This window comes from Pongo pygmaeus, chromosome 1 (assembly GCF_028885625.2).
Source record: "Pongo pygmaeus isolate AG05252 chromosome 1, NHGRI_mPonPyg2-v2.0_pri, whole genome shotgun sequence".
Classification (NCBI taxonomy): domain Eukaryota; kingdom Metazoa; phylum Chordata; class Mammalia; order Primates; family Hominidae; genus Pongo; species Pongo pygmaeus.
Genome location: NC_072373.2, coordinates 14,229,059 through 14,246,425, shown reverse-complemented (window position 1 = coordinate 14,246,425; position 17,367 = coordinate 14,229,059).

Below are 17,367 nucleotides of genomic sequence, written 5' to 3'. Positions count from 1 at the left end.
CCTTTCCCACACTTCCTCCCTGCCGTCTTGCTTGCTTCTGAGAGTCAGCAGGCACCATGAGGAAGGGGATTTCTCTGTCAGCCTACATGAAACTTTCACCGTGGACAGATTTCTTCAATCCAGAAAAGCCTTTGGGGGAGGGGTGGGAGGGCTCCAGTCAGAAACCCTAGAGGGTTGGCCCCGTGGAGAGGGGCTTTCACATGCCCTGCCTGCTGCTGGGGGTAGGATGCTTGGTGAGGGTTCATGGTGGCCAAAGCTATAGGACTCCTCACTCAAACCCCTCAGCCTGACCCTACAGAAATGTGCTCTGTCTTGGAGAAGCCAATTAACCTCTCTGGAGGTCATTCCCTCATACCATATCACAGTGACCACAATTCTAATGCAGAGGCAGAAGACTCAACTAATTCTGCATGAAGAGAATGTGCTCATATAATTCAAACTTCCTATATTCAAGGTTTCTCCAACAGACATGAGTGTTCTAATCGGAGCACGGTATTGCACAAGTGATCAAGCTCAAGGGCTCAGAGTATTAGAGAAATTTGCCCAACCTCACACACTGTGTCACGCAGCAGGGTCAAGTTTCAAACCCAATCAATCCTGTCTTACGCCAAAGCCCTTGATTTCTCAGTTATGTCCACTGTTCTGCAGTGAGTCCAACAAAATATTTGTTTCCGTGGTTAGACTGAACTCTCTGAGACCCCGTGGTCATGTGAAGATAGCTGTGTTCATCAGAGCACTTGGTAACAAGTAGCTTAGGAAAAAAAATAACAAATTGGAAGGTTGGGAACAATAGCTCATGCCTGTAATTCCAACATTTTGGGAGGACTAGGCAGGAGGATCACTTGAGGCCAGGAGTTTGAGACCAGCCTGGAGAGCATAGAGAGACCCTGTCTACACAAAAAAAATAAAAAATAAAAAATAAATTAGCCAGGAGTGGTGGCACGCCTGTAGTCATAGTAACTAGGGAGGCTGAGGTAGGAGGACCACTTGAGCTCTGGAGTTTGAGGTTATGGGGAGCTATGATTGTGCCAATGCACTCCAGCCTGGGAAACAGAGCAAGACCTTGTCTCTAAAATAAAAATAACAAACTGCTCCAGTGCTGAGAAGGTCTGGGAATAGATTTTAAGCATGGCTAGGCCCACAGCTCAGACAATGTTCTGAAGTGCCTGTCTCTGCTTTTGTTATTTGGTGTTATTCTTAAGCAAGTTTTCCCCTCCCAAGGAAGGAAAACAGCTGGCAGTGACCCCGGACTCACATCCCCACTGAGCAGCCCAGAGAACGGCAGCTCTAGGAAAAGCACTGGGATTGGGTCTCACTGAGCCAGTTTGTGTCATCAGCTGGGATTGGGTTTCATTGAGCCAGTTTGTGTCTTTAGCCTCATTGTTTAGCTGGTCACTGCATTTAGGAAGTTGAAATATGCTGAATGACCAGGTCTGGACACGAAGGCCACCCTTTGAGTATTAAGGAGGAAAAATCCACTGAAAGACCTAGTGGTGAGGAGGAGTGAGAAGGAAGGAGAAGGGCAGGAGGCCTGTGGGAAGGGGCGTCATTGGGGAGAGCCTCAGGGGACAGATGACAGGACTCACAACAGAGTGATGCTCAGCCATTCCACGGCCATCTGCAACCTGCTCTGAGGATGGGGACCCAGTGACAGTGAACCATGAAGGAGAGACAAATCTGCTTCTCACCCCAATCACAAGAGCTGCCTGCTCTGGCCAGATCCTGAGCGTGGGCAGCAGAGTCTGTCTGAGGTCCTCGGCTTCTTGCGGAGCTTCTATCCTCACTCTGGAGGAACAGCAAGGATGGAGCCTCTACCCTAGCCAGGAAGAACAGAACAACTCCAGAAGCTGAGGAGACCACAGGGCCTCTCTCATAAGAACAAAGATGGCCATCTATGACAAATATATGGCCCATAGTGTTCACTAAAAAATTGCTAAAAGCAGGCCAGGTACAGTGGCTCACTCCAGTAATCCCAGCACTTCGGAGACTGAGGCAGGAGATCGCTTGAGCCCAGGAGTTCAAGACCAGCCTGGGCAACATGGCGAAACCTCATCTCTACAAAAACAAAAAAGAAAGCAAAAACGTAACTGGACATGGTGGTGCACACCTGTGGTCTCAGCTACTTGAGAGGCTGAGGTGGGAGGATCGCTTAAGCCTGGGGGTGTCAAGGCTGCAGTGAGCTATGATGGCACCATTGCACTTCAGCCTAGACTAGATGACAGAGCAGGACCCTGTCTCAAAAAATATATATATATTATAAATATATAATATATATATTATAAATATATAATATATATTATATATTTATAATATATATTATATATATTATAAATTTATAATATATATAATAAATATATAACATATATTATATATATTATAAATATATAATATATATAACATATATTATATATATTTAATATATATAATATATATTATATATATTATAAATATATAATATATATAATATATATTATATATATTATAAATATATAATATATGTTATATATATTATAAATATATAATATATATTATATATATTATAAATATATAATATATATTATATATATTATAAATATATATGTATTAAAAATATAATATATATGTATTATATATTTATATATATAAATTTATAATTTATATATTTAAATTTATAATATATATATATTTATATGTGATTCTCTCGTTTTTAAAAAATTGCTAAAGGCATATGGGAATTCTGGTCTTGTGGGGCTTGGTGGCCTTTCTCAGAAATAAGCAGTCGGGCGTGCCTTAGGCACATGAAAGCCAAATTCGTGGCCAGTCTATGAGACCTGCGCTCTGTGAGGCTCCTTGTAGCGTGGAATGTAGTGGGCACAAAACTCTTGGAAGCACTACTCCAATCTTATCATTTTATACTTGAGGAAACTGAGGCTTCCAAGGTGACGCAAGATGGCCAAGATCATACCCAGAATCAGCCTCTGCAGAGACGACAGACACTTACTGGGCACTTCTTTGGAACAAAAGCTCACACCAGCCTCAAATCTTTGCTCTGTTGTCTTGGTCCATTTTCTGTTGTTATAGAGGAATACCTGAGGCTGGGCAATTTGTTAAGAAAAGAGGTTGGCTGGGCATGGTGATTCATGCCTGTAATCCCAGCACTTTGGGAGACCAAGGCGGGTGAATCACCTGAGGTCAGGAGTTCAAGACCAGCCTGGCCAACATGGTGAAACTCCGTCTCTAATAAAATACAAAAAAAAAAAAAAAAATAGCCAGGTGTGGTGGTGGGTGCATGTACTCCCAGCCACTCTGGAGGCTGAAGAAGGAGAATCTCTTGAACTTGGGAAGCGGAGGTTACAATGAGCCAAGATCGCGCCACAGCACTCCAGCCTGGGCAACAAGAGTGAAACCCCAAAAAGAAAAGAGGTACACTTAGCTCACAGTTCTGCAGGCTGTACAAGATGCATGATGCCAGTATTTGTGCTGCTTCTGGTGCTGGGTTAAAACACAGTGGAGAGGGTCATAGAGGAAGCAGATACATGTGAAGAGCGAGAACCTGAGAGGCATCCTGGCTTTATAACAACACACTCCCATGGAAACTAATCCATTCCCCTGAGAACAAATCCACTTCCACAAAAATGGCACCATGCTGTTCATGAGGGATCTCCCCCGTGACTTAAACCCTCCCACGAGGACCCACCTCCCAGTGCCACCCCACTGGTGGTGCTGGGGATCAAACTTCAACATGAGATTTGGAGAAGACAAATATCCAAGCATGGCATCTGTCTACCTGGGTCCTCATCTGCCCCTTCAACTCCCCACGCATCCTGTCCACTCTACCCACAGGATGTCTCTTGCATCTGTCCACTCCTCTCCACATGGACTCCTAGACTAAGCTAGCATGGCCAGTCTCACTGAGAACACAGCAATAGCCTCCTTCCCCCTCGGACTCTCCTCCCACATTGAAGCCAGAGTGATCCTATGAACATAAATCCCACAGGGCACCCACAGACCTCTCCTGCCTCACCATGGGCCTCTCTCACCCACTGTATTAGGCCATTCTTACATTGCCATAAAGAAATACCTGAGACTGGATAATTTATGAAGAAAAGAGGTTTAATTGGCTCACGGTTCTGCAGGCTGTACAGGAAGCATGGTGCTGGCATCTGCTTGGCTCCTAGGGAGGCCTCAGGAAGCTTCTAATTATGGCGGAAGACAAAGCGGGAGCAGCACGTCACATGGCAAACGCAGGAGCAAGCAAGAGAGAGAGTGTGGGGAGGTGCCACACCCTTTTAAGCGACCAAATCTCATGTGAACTGAGAGCAGAGCTCACTTATCACCAAGGGGACAGCCCAGGCCATTCATGAAGGTTGGATCACCCCCATGATCCAATCACCTCCCACCAAGCCCCACCTCTAACATTGGGGTTACACATGCGATCTCGGTGGGGCCACATATCCAAACCATATCACCCACCTTCTGCCCTGCAGCCTCCGTGGCCCTCCTCTGCTTCCTCAAGTCATCCTTGCCCCCTGCAACCTCCAGGCCGTGGCACACACTGGGCTTTTCCCCCACCAGCATCTCTGCCCCTTGGAGCCCCCATGAGACTACCATGTGGAAGGTGAGCTGGTTGGATAGTGGAGGGGGTTCCTGCAGGAGTGTTAGCATCTCCACACAAGCCTTGACAGCCCTGCTCTTCTCCTCGCTGGGCCCCACGGTGGATCTCATCCTAATGGCACACCCAGAGATTCTGCCGTGATGGTTCTGGGTGTAGCCTGAACCACAGAGTTTTTCAAAGCTCCCCAGGCGAGGCTAATGGTCAGCCAAGGTTGACTATCACTGCCCTGAACATAGCATGAGGATGATAGGCGGGTCGTTTCTTACTGAAAGGTCCCTATGTGCCAATCACTGAGCTACGCACTCTGTGGCTGGTTTCACTGAAGTCTCACCAAAGCTACAGGAGCTGAGGACGATGATCTCCATTTGCAGGTGAGGAAAACCAGGCTCAGAGAGGGGAAGAAACTCGCCAAGGTCACGTAGCTCAAGGCAGCAGAGCCGAGCATGAGCCCAGGGGTGGCTGCCTCCAAAGCCTGCATTCCTAACCATTCTAAACCCTGTACCCTCCATGGGTTTCAGTAAGGTGCACAGAGAATGCCAAACTTCAAAGTCCTCTGAGATATAAAATGTAGATGTGCCACCATGGAGGAGCCAACGAGAAACAGAGTCCAAAATATGGAAACACAAGTTTTGTTCCTGATGTCAGACCCTGTAAATACCACAAATAACACATCAGCATGTCCTCCCATCACTGTCAACAAACTATAAAACGCCTTTTAAACAGCCCACAGTCATGACTGTACAGAAGTCAAATCCAGCAATTCAATTTTCCGAGGAATGTTTTTTTGTTTTTTGAGACGGAGTCTCACTCTGTCTCGCCCAGGCTGGAGTGCACTTGGCTCACTGCAGCCTCCACCTCCCGGGTCCAAGCGACTCTCCTGCCTCAGCCTCCTGAGTAGCTGGGACTACAAGTGTGCGCCACCACGCTCAGCTAATTTTGTATTTTTAGTAGAGACGGGGTTTCACCATGTTGGCCAGGCTGGTCTCGAACTCCTGACCTCGGGTGATCTACCTGCCTTAGCCTCCCAAAGTACTGGGATTACAGGCATAAGCCACCGCGCCCAGCCCCAAGGAATGCTTTGCTTAACTGACTCCCTCCACTTGCTTTGTAAGAAACTCTAGTTCAAGTTCATGTGCAGAAGCTCCTTGAAACCTGCGAAAGGAGGTGCTGGGCATCAGGTGAGGAACACCTGGTCCTCATCAGCCTCTGCGGCTTCCACTAGGCATTTGTTGGGAATTTTCTTTTTCGTTGAGTCCTCACCAGTAATCCATGATCTGATCCAATATAAAAAGACTTTCAATTATTTAGATAATAACATCTCACATTTATATAGTGCTTTACCATTTTCAAAGTACTTTCACATATCTTATTTCATTTGCATATCAGGCATTCAATGTTGGCTACATTTGTATAGATAAATACAGGTGATGAATAGGCAAAGTCTAAAAAAATACTGTATTTCGTTATCATCTCCAAATGCTGTTTCAAATAAGACAAATTAAATAAATATATTAAAATGAGAAGTCTCTTAAGGAAAGCAACACACATTTATAAAGTTACCTTTTCCAAGACTAGCAAAGTAATGAGCATGATGAGGAACTCAAAGCATGTTTCTAGAGACTTCCATTTCCAGCAATATGGTAGACTGCTAAGCTGACATATCCAATTGCTGAAAACAACCCAAAATATTGAACAAACTACTTTTTAAATAATAATAATTTGTTGAAGACAACCAAGAAACTAAGGAATACTTGGAGGGCAATACTAAGTAAAATCAAGAATCTGAAGAGATTTAAGTAAAATTAATTACCTAGAGAGCACCAAAATCAACGTTTACCTTGAGGACACTGGTCAAGCTCAGTAATCTGAGAAGTGCAGGAAACAGGAGATAAGATGGAGAGTCTAATAAGAAACACCTAGAGCTTCCGGTAACACTAGCGTACTTTTTTTTTTTTTTGGACACAGAGTTTCGCTCTTGTTGCCCAGGCTCAAGTACAATGGCGCGATCTTGGCTCACTGCAACCTCTGCCTCCCAGGTTCAAGCGATTCTCCTGTTTCACCCTCCCAAGTAGCTGGGATTACAGGCACCCGCCACCACAACTAGCTAATTTTTGTATTTTTAGTAGAGACCAGGTTTCACCGTGTTGGTCAGGCTGTTTTCGAACTCCTGACCTCAGGCAATCCACCTGCCTCGGCCTCCCAAAGTGCTGGGATTACAGGCTTGAGCCACCACACCTGGCCTACACTAGCGTACTCTTAGTGGAAAGGTGAACTACACCAGGGATTGCAGAGAAGATTGCTGTCTTGAGGCTTGGTATCGCATAAAAGGGAAAAACCTACCCTGAGAATCTGTAACCTCAAGCCAGCCCACATGTGAGTTTGCTGTTCTTATCTGCTATAGTGCCCCTAAATAACTCAAGCTGGAAATTTGGTGGTCCTCAAAACCCTCAGCTGAGAGTTTTGTTTACAAAGACCTACTCTAAAATTCCAGCTCTGGGGAAGATGGAGTAACCACATTCCATCCTGTCTCTCCCACCAAATGCCAGAACACAATGCACAGAGAAGCTGAGGACTCTAAAAAGTAAATAGCCGGGCGCAGTGGCTCACGCCTGTAATCCCAGCACATTGGGAGGCCGAGACAGGTGGATCACCTGAGGTCAGGAGTTTGAGACCAGCCTGGCCAACAGGGAGAAACCCTGTCTCTACTAAAAAATACAAAAATTAGCCAGGTATGGTGGCACACGCCCGTAATCCCAGTACTTTGAGAGGCCCAGGTAGGCAGATGGCTCAAGCTCAAGAGGTCAAGACGGGGATGAAACCCCATCTCTACAAAATACAAAAAAAAATAGCCGGACATGATGGTGCATGCCTGTGGTCCAAGCTACTTGGGAGGCTGAGATGGGAGAATTGCTTGAGCCCAGGGAGGTCAAGGCTGCAGTGAGCCAAGATCATGCCACTGTACTCCAGCCTGGGTGACAGAGCGACAAGACCTTGTCTCAAAAAAAAAAAAAAAAAAGTAAATAGCAGCAGGCAGAATAAATGAGAAGACAAGAATTCAGATTACTGCTGAGGTGGCAGAAAGTTGACCATTTTCCCCTCTTCAGTCCTCCTGCTGCTTGGCCCCAGACATGGTACACTGGTAGCAGATGCATCACAGATAAGGGGAATGAAAGCCCGGATTTCTGGCAAGAGGACGAAAAAGATGAGCCCCAGCATATAAGAAAGCCCTGAACAAGTGGCCGGGCATGGTGGCTAACGCCTGTAATCTTAGCACTTTGAGAGGCCCAGGCAGGTGGATTGCCTGAGCTCAGGAGTTCGAGACCAGCCTGGGCAACATGGTGAAAGAAATCATGAAGAAGAAGGAGCTTGGCAAAGTGACACCATAAAGTTATATATAAACTCCCAAATTTAGCAAACAGTATAAATTTAGAGATAAATTCAAAGAAATTTATCTTTGAATTTTTTTGAATTTAGGATAAATTCAAAGAAATCAATGCCAAGACACATCATAAGGAAACCTCTGAAAACAAAGAAAACATCTCTAAAACAATCAGAGAAAAGTGCCACAATGCAGGGCGTGGTGGTTCACGCCTGTAATCCCAGCACTTTGGGAGGCAGAGGCGGGTGGATCACGAGATCAAGAGTTCAAAGCCAGCCTGGCCAACATGGTGAAACCCCGTCTCTACCAAAAATACAAAAATTAGCCAAGCGTGGTGGTGCAGGCCTGTAATCCCAGCTACTCAGGAGGCTAAGGCAGGAGAATTACTTGAACCGGGGAGGCAGAGGTTGCAGTGAGCCAAGATCATGCCATTGTACTCCAGTCTAGGTGACAGAGCAAGACTGTCTCAAAAAAAAGAAAAGAAAAGTGCCACAATGCCCATAGAGAAAGAAAAATTGAAATGACTACGGATTTCTCATCAGAAACTATGGAGGCCAAAAGGAAGTGGCACATTTTTTTTAATGCTGAAAAAACAGACCTGTCAACCCACAATTTTGCAGCCAGCAAAAATATTGTTCAGAAAGGAAGATGAAATAAAGACATTCTCAGTGAAAGGAAAACTAACATTCACTGCCAGCAGATCTCTCTAAAAAAATTGCTAGGGCCGGGCGCGTGGCTCATGCCGGCAATCCCAACACTTTGGGAGGCCAAGGTGGGTGGATCACCTGAGATCAGGAGTTCAAGACCAGCCTGACCACATGGTGAAACCCTGTCTCTACTAAAAATACAAAAATTAGCCAGACATGGTGGCATGCACCTGTAATCCCAGCTACTGGGGAGGCTGAGGCAGGAGAATCACTTGAACCCGGAAGGCAGAGGTTGCAGTGAACCGAGATCATGCCATTGTACTCCAGCCTGGGTGACAGAGCAAGACACAGTCTCAAAAAAAAAAAAAAAAAAAAGCATTGCTAGATAAAGTTCTTCAGAAAGAAGAAAAACGGTATTTGGAAGGAAACTGGAAACATCAGAAATGAAAGAAACAGACATGGTAAATATCTAAATCAATACATTATTCTCCTATTGAGCTCCTTAAAACATGTTGGTGACTGAAAGCAAAAATTGTAATATTTTCTAATGAGCTTTCATATATATATACACACACATATATGTAACATATAAGACAAGTATAACAGAAAGAGGGAGAATAAAGGGACCTGTATGGTAGAAGGGAGGAGATAATAAAGATAGATGCATAAATTACTGAAACAGGCAGGGCGCAGTGGCTCATGCCTGTTATCCCAGCACTTTGGGAGGCCATGGCAGGTGGATTGCTTGAAGCCAGATGTTCGAGACCAGTCTGGCCAACATGGCAAAACTCCATCTCTAATAAAAATATAAAAATTAGCCAGGTGTGGTGGGCTCCTGTCATCTCCTGTCATCTCAGGAAGCTGAAACATGAGAATTCCTTGAAACCAGGAAGCAGAGTTTGCAGTGAGCTGAGATCACACCACTGCCCTCCAGCCTGGGCAACAGAGTGAGGTTCCATCTCAAAATAATAATAATAATAATAATAATTAATTAATTAAACAAAAAACAAACAAAGAGAAACAAAAAAAGTTATTAAAATTATTTTAACCTCTGAAGAGGGTAATTTAAAAACACCTCTAAAAAGAATAATGAAGAAAAAACATGAAAAGTCACAATAAATAATAACACAAAAAGGAACTGATACCTATAAATACAGCAGAGATTAGACGGATAAGAGAGTACTTCAACAACTTTGTGCTAATAACATTGAAAATTTATACATTCTTAGAAAAATTTATTTTTGAAACTGATTACAAAATAAAAAGAAATATGGATTAGGCCAGTAGTCTAAATTTTCTAGTAAAGAGAACACTAGGCCAAAACAATTTACAGGAGAGTTCTAATAAACTTAAGGAACAAAGAAATATTTTTTTAAATTTAGCAAGAAATAGAAAATGAGGAACAACTCAACAACTCCACGGTTATGAGGCCAGTATGATTTTGACAACAAAACCTAAACAAGAAAAATTTGAGAATTTAAAATTCTATGCCCATTTAATTCATGAATAAATATTCAAAAACTCCCAAGCAAATATTAGCAAACCAAATCCAACCACATATTTTTTTTTTTTTTTTGGCGATAGCATATTTTTTAAAAAATAAAACAACCAGCCATGGTGGCTCACACCTGTAATCCCAGCACTTTAGGAGGCCGAAGCGGGTGGATCACCTGAGGTCAAGAGTTCGAGACCAACCTAGCCAACATGGTGAAACCCCCGTCTCTACTAAAAATACAAAAATCATTTGGGCATGGTGGCGGGCAACTGTAGTCCCAGCTACTCGGGAGGCTGAGGCAGGAGAATCACTTGAATCTGAGAGGAGGAGGTTACAGTGAGCCGAGATCGTGCCACTGCACTCCAGCCTGGGTGACAGAGTGAGACTTTGTCTCAAAAAAAATAAAAAATAAATAAAAGTAAAACACAGCACAACAAAGTTGAGTTTATCTCAGGAATTCAAGACTGATTTTATATTTTAAAATCCACTGATATTAAAGGTTAAAGGAGAAAAATCTTATTATCCTCTCCATAGATGCAGAAAAAGCATTTTATAAAATTCCACACCCATTTATGATTTTTAAAAAGTTTCCTAACTATTAAAAAATCAGAAGTAAAAGGAAATTTCCTTAATCTCTCTTTTTTTTTTTTTTTTTTTTTTTGAGATGGAGTCCGGCTCTATCGCCCAGGCTGAAGTGCAGTGGCACAATCTCAACTCAACTCACTGCAACCTCCTCCTTCCTGGATCAAGGGATTCTTGTACCTCGGCCTCCCAAGTAGCTGGGATTACAGAATTGTACCACCATGTCTGGCTAATTTTTGTATTTTTAGTAGAGATGAGGTTTTGCTATGTTGGCCAGGCTGGTCTCAAATTCCTGGTCTCAAATGATCCGCCTGCCTCGGCCTCCTGAAGTGCTGGGATTACAGGCATGAGCCACTGTGCCCAGCCGAAAAATTCCTTAATCTGATTAAAAAGACATGTATTTAAAACTTCTCAATTGTTTGGTTTCCCATCTGGCATTTAAGGAGCTTGGAAGTCATCACCCCATCCTAACAACAAGTAAAAAGCTGAACAGACTGAAAAATCAACAACTCTTCTGAAGTCCATCAGAGAAGTGAGGTCACATGGCAAATCACTGTCCCCAGAGTTGAAGAGACAGATATGCAAATACAGAGAATCACAACCTACCAAACCAGAAACCCATGAGCAGAAACTTCCACAGAAACCAGTACCATAGCAGAGAAATCTAAGCTACAATCGACCAATTTCTGGGGGTTCTGTGTGGACTAGCCTAAGAGTTCAAAACTCCAAGAGGACCCAGTCATAGAGGAGGACCCACACTTTTATGACTTTGACCTCCTTGAGATTGACCAGGTTCTCACACTGAGACAGAAAAAAACCTACTCATGGCAGTGGGGAGGAAAAGGAACCATTTTAAAATATGCTGGAGCATTCTGTTCTTCCTAACAAGGCCTGCCCTCAAGGGCTCCCGGGCGTGGTGGCAGGCGCCTGTAATCCCAGCTACTCGGTAGATTACTATATTACAATTCCTTCTAGCCAGTACATCACGTCCAGCTATCACGAAAAAAGTAAAAGTCATAATAAAAGGCAAAGAAAAAAAAAAACACACATACACACACACACACACAATTTGGAAAGGCAAAGCAAGCATCAGAACCAGATTCAGATGACAGGGACGGTGGAAATATCAGACCAGAGATTTTAAATCATTAAGATTTTTTTTTTTTTTGAGACAAGAGTCTGGCTCTGTCACCCAGGCTGGAGTGCAGTGGCTCAATCTGGGCTCACTGCAGGCTCCACTTCCCAAGCTCAAGTGATCCTCCCACCTCAGCCTCAAAAGTAATTGGGACTACAGGCACATACCACCACGCCCAGCTAATTTTTGTATTGTTTTGGTATTACAGGTGTGAGCCACTGCCACCAGCCCCTTTTATTTTTAATCTATATGTATTGTTATATTTAAAATGGATTTCTTGTAGACAACATATAGTTGGGTCTTGTTTTTTGATCCACTCTGACAATCTCTGTCTTTTACTTGAGGTATTTAGACCATTGATGCTTAAAGTTATTATTGATATAATTGGGTCAATATCTATGATATTTGTTCCTGTTTTCTTTCCATTGCCCTTGTTCTTTGTTCTTATTTTTGTTTCCTACTCATTTTCTGCCTTTTGTAGTTTTTTTTTTTTTTCCAAGATAGGGTCTTGCTGTGTTGCCCAGGCTGGAGTGCAGTGGCACAATCACGGCTCACTGCAGCCTCGACCTCCCTGGCTCAAGCAATCCTTCCACCTCAGCATCCCAAGTGCCTGGGCCTCCAGGCCTGCACCACCACACCTGGCTAATTTTTTTTTTTTTTTTTTTTTTTGTAGAGATAGGGTTAATTGAGCATTTTTTCCTCCTTTCTTAACATATTAGTTATAATCATTTTTTAAAGTTTTTTTAGAGGTTGCCCTAGAATTTGCAGTGTACGTTTAGAGCTAACCCTAGTCTTCTTTCAAATAACACCATGCCACTTCATGGGTAATGCTAGTGCTTTATAATAACAAAATAGGCCGGGCGCGGTGGCTCAAGCCTGTAATCCCATCACTTTGGAAGGCCAAGGCGGGCAGATCACCTGAGATCAGTAGTTCAAGACCAGCCTGACCAACATGGTGAAACCCTGTCTCTACTAAAAATACAAAAAATAGCCGGGCATGGTGGCAGGCACCTGTAATCCCAGCTACTCAAGGGGCTGAGGCAGTAGAATCTCTTGAACTGTAAGGCAGAGGTTGCAGTGAGCAGAGGTCTCACCACTGCACTCCAGCCTGGGCGACAGAGTGAGACTCTGTCTCAAAAGATAAATAAATAAATATAAATAAATAAAGGCCAAGATGCAACGCTAAAGACTCAACAAATCCTACCAAAGTTTTAACCTGTTCTACCAAGAAACAAATACTATTCCAGAGTATACATAGAGAAGAAGCAGTCTCCAACCCCTTTTATGAAACTATCATAGTCTTGATTGTGAAACCCAACAATAATATTATAAGAAAGGGAAGTTATAAGCTTCATCAGTGACCATACCAACAGATGGTATTGAAATAGGATAATTTAAGTCAGGCACAGTGGCTTGCACCTGTAATCCCAGTTACTCAGGAGGCCAAGGCAGGAGGATTCTTGGGGCCAGGAGTTTGAGACCAGCCTGGTCAACATAGTGAGATCCCTGTCTCTAAAAAAACAACATAAAAAATTGTAATGAAATAGGATAATTTGGAGAAGACTTATTTACAATGTGTGGTTGAAGGGGAACAACACGGGATCTTGTTCTTGAGATAGGAACCAGGGAAGAGAAAGCTTACCAGACCTCAGAAGAAGAGAGAGTCTTACAGTTGGCAATTCATATCTCAAAAAATACAACCAGCCTGAAATGAACACACTATCCTCCCTTCCTCCAGTCTCCTGCCAGGGCTCCCCACTGGCCTGATCCAGCTGTCAACCAGAGGGTACAGGACCTCAGTGAAGAAATTCACATGGGCCAGCCCTGCTGGGCAGTGAGCAAGGTGGAGTAAGAGGAGTAAGCACATCTGGAAGGGCAAAGGGAAGATCTCCAAATTGCGGGCCAAACTTGCTCATAAATTTAGCCTGAAAATTCTTCTTTAAAAATTATCAAGTTAAATCTAGCAATGTATAAAAAAGCTGATATGGAATAACCAAGACGGGTTACATTTTATTTTTTTTTTATTTTTTATTTTTTTTAATTTCTGAAGTATTTATTGATCATTCTTGGGTGTTTCTCGGAGAGGGGGATATGGCAGGGTCATAGGATAATAGTGGAGAGAAGGTCAGGAGATAAACACATGAACAAAGGTCTCTGGTTTTCCTAGGCAGAGGACCCTGCGGCCTTCTGCAGTGTTTGTGCCCCTGAGTACTTGAGATTAGGGAGTGGTGATGACTCTTAAAGAGCATGCTGCCTTCAAGCATCTGTTTAACAAAGCACATCTTGCACCACCCTTAATCCATTTAACCCTGAGTTGACACAGCACATGTTTCAGAGAGCAGGGGGCTGGGGGAAAGGCCATAGATCAACAGCATCCCAAGGCAGAAGAATTTCTCCTAGTCAGAACAAAATGGAGTCTCCTATGCCCACCTCTTTCTACACAGACACAGCAACAATCTGATCTCTCCTTCCTTTCCCCACACTTCCTCCCCTTCTCTTCAACAAAACCGCCATCGTCCTCATGGCCCGCTCCCGATGGTCGCTGTCTCTTCGGAGCTGTTGGGTACACCTCCCAGACAGGGCAGCCGGGCAGAGGCGCTCCTCACCTCCCAGACAGGGCGGCTGGGCAGAGGCGCCCCTCGCTTCCCAGACGGGGCCGCCCGGGCAGAGGCGCTCCTCTCCTCCCAGACGGGGCGGCCGGGCAGAGGCGCTCCTCACTTCCCAGAGGGGGCGGCCGAGCAGAGGCGCTCCTCACTTCCCAGAGGGGGCGGCCGAGCAGAGGCGCTCCTCACTTCCCAGAGGGGGCGGCCGGGCAGAGGCGCTCCTCACTTCCCAGACTGGGCGGCCGGGCAGAGGCGCTCCTCACCTCCTAGACGGGGCGACCAGGCAGAGGCGCTCCTCACTTCCCAGACGGTGTGGCGGCTGGGCAGAGGTGCTCCTCCCTTCCCAGATGGGGCAGCCAGGCAGAGGCGCTCCTCACTTCCTCCCAGACGGGGTGGCGGCCAGGCAGAGGCGCTCCTCACTTCCCAGAGGGGGCGGCCGGGCAGAGGTGCTCCTCACTTCCTCCCAGACGGGGTGGCAGCCGGGCAGAGGCACTCCTCACCTCCCAGACGGGGCGGCCGGGCAGAGGTGCTCCTCATCTCCCAGACGGGGCGGCCGGGCAGAGGTGCTCCTCATCTCCCAGACGGGGCAGCCGGGCAGAGGTGCTCCTCACTTCCTCCCAGACGGGGTGACGGCCGGGCAGAGGCACTCCTCACCTCCCAGACGGGGCGGCCGGGCAGAGGCGCTCCTCACCTCCCAGACGGAGTGGTCAGGCAGAGGCGCTCCTCACTTCCCATATGGGGTGGCGGCCGGGCAGAGGCGCTCCTCACTTCCCAGATGGGGCAGCCGGGCAGAGGTGCTCCTCACTTCCTCCCAGACGGGGTGGCAGCCGGGCAGAGGCGCTCCTCACCTCCCAGACGGGGTGGCCGGGCAGAGGCGCTCCTCCCTTCCCAGACGGAGTGGCCAGGCAGAGGCGCTCCTCACCTCCCAGAGTGGGCGGCCGGGCAGAGGTGCTCCTCACTTCCTCCCAGACGGGGTGGCGGCCAGGCAGAGGCGCTCCTCACCTCCCAGACGGGGCGGCCGGGCAGAGGCACTCCTCACCTCCCAGAGTGGGCGGCCGGGCAGAGGCGCTCCTCACTTCCCAGAGTGGGCGGCCGGGCAGAGGCGCTCCTCACTTCCCAGAGTGGGCGGCCGGGCAGAGGCGCTCCTCACTTCCCATAGGGGGTGGCAGCCGGGCAGAGGCGCTCCTCACTTCCCAGATGGGGCAGCTGGGCAGAGGTGCTCCTCACTTCCTCCCAGATGGGGTGGCGGCCAGGCAGAGGCGCTCCTCACCTCCCAGACGGGGCGGCCGGGCAGAGGCACTCCTCACCTCCCAGACGGGGCGGCTGGGCAGAGGCGCTCCTCACCTCCCAGAAGGGGCGGCTGGGCAGAGGCGCTCCTCACTTCCCATATGGGGTGGCAGCCGGGCAGAGGCGCTCCTCACTTCCCAGACGGGGTGGCGGCCAGGCAGAGGCGCTCCTCACTTCCCAGCTAGGGCAACAGGGCAGAGGCGCTCCTCACTTCCTCCCAGACGGGGCAGCCGGGCAGAGGCGCTCCTCACTTCCTCCCAGACGGGGTGGCAGCCGGGCAGAGGCGCTCCTCACATCCCAGACGATGGGCGGCCGGGCAGAGGCGCTCCTCACTTCCCAGATAGGGCGGCCGGGCAGCGGGGCTCCTCACATCCCAGACGATGGGCGGCCAGGCAGAGACGCTCCTCACTTCCTAGAGGGGGTGGTGGTGGGGCAGAGGCTGTAATCTTAGCACTTTAAGAGGCCAAGGCAGGAGGCTGGTAGGTGGAGGTTGCAGAGAGCCGAGATCACACCACTGCACTCCAGCCTGAGCACCATTGAGCATTGAGTTAGCGAGACTCCGTCTGCAATCCCAGCACCTCGGGAGGCCGAGGCAGGCAGATCACTCGAGGCCAGGAGCTGGAGACCAGCCCGGTCAACACGGCGAAACCCCGTCTCCACCAAAAATACAAAAACCATTCAGGCGTGGCGGCGCGCGCCTGCAATCCCAGGCACTCGGCAGGCCAAGGCAGGAGAGTCACAGGAGCCCAAGGCAGGGAGGTTGCAGCAAGCCGAGATCCCGGCAGTACAGTCCAGCTTCGGCAACAGAGGGAGACCGAAAAAAGAAGGAGAGGGAGACCGAAAAAAGGAGAGGGAGAGGGAGAGGGAGAGGGAGCGGGAGCGGGAGCGGGAGCGGGAGCGGGAGCGGGAGCGGGTTACATTTTAAAATGCGAGTTTGCTTTAACTTTTTTTTCTTTTTTTGAGACAGAGTTTCACTCTTGTTGCCCAGGCTGGAGTGGAATGGCACAATCTTGACTCACTGCAACCTCCACCTCCCGGGTTCAAGCAATTCTCCTGCATTAGCCTCCCAAGTAGCTAGGATTACAGGTGCCCGCCACCGTGCCTGGCTAATTGTTTTAATAGTTTTAGTAGAGACAGGGTTTCACCATGTTGGCCAGGCTGGTTTTGAACTCCTGACCTGAAATGATCCACCAGCCTCAGCCTCCCAAAGTGCTGGGAATTCAGGCGTGAGCCACCACAGCCAGCCTGCTTTAACTTTAAAAAAACAAATTAACTAAAAAAACAAATTTTTCTCCTTTAAAAAATTAAAGGAGAAAGAAATCTTGGTTATCCCTATAGATGTAGGAAAGATGTTTCCTAGGATTCAATATCCATTCATGATTAGAAAAAAAAAATTTAGTAAACTAGGAATAGACAAAAATTTTCCTTAATCTGATAAAGGAGATCTACAAAAAATAATAATAATAATAATAAGCCTATAGCAAACATCAGAAACTGAAATGTTGAAGGCTTTCCCTCTGAGCCTCCAACAAGATGAAGATGCCTGATAACCCCACTCCTTTCAACATTATGCTAAAAGTCTCACAGGAAGTCAGACAATGGAATAAGACAAGAAGAAGAAATAACAGGAGGTTTAGGAAGAGAC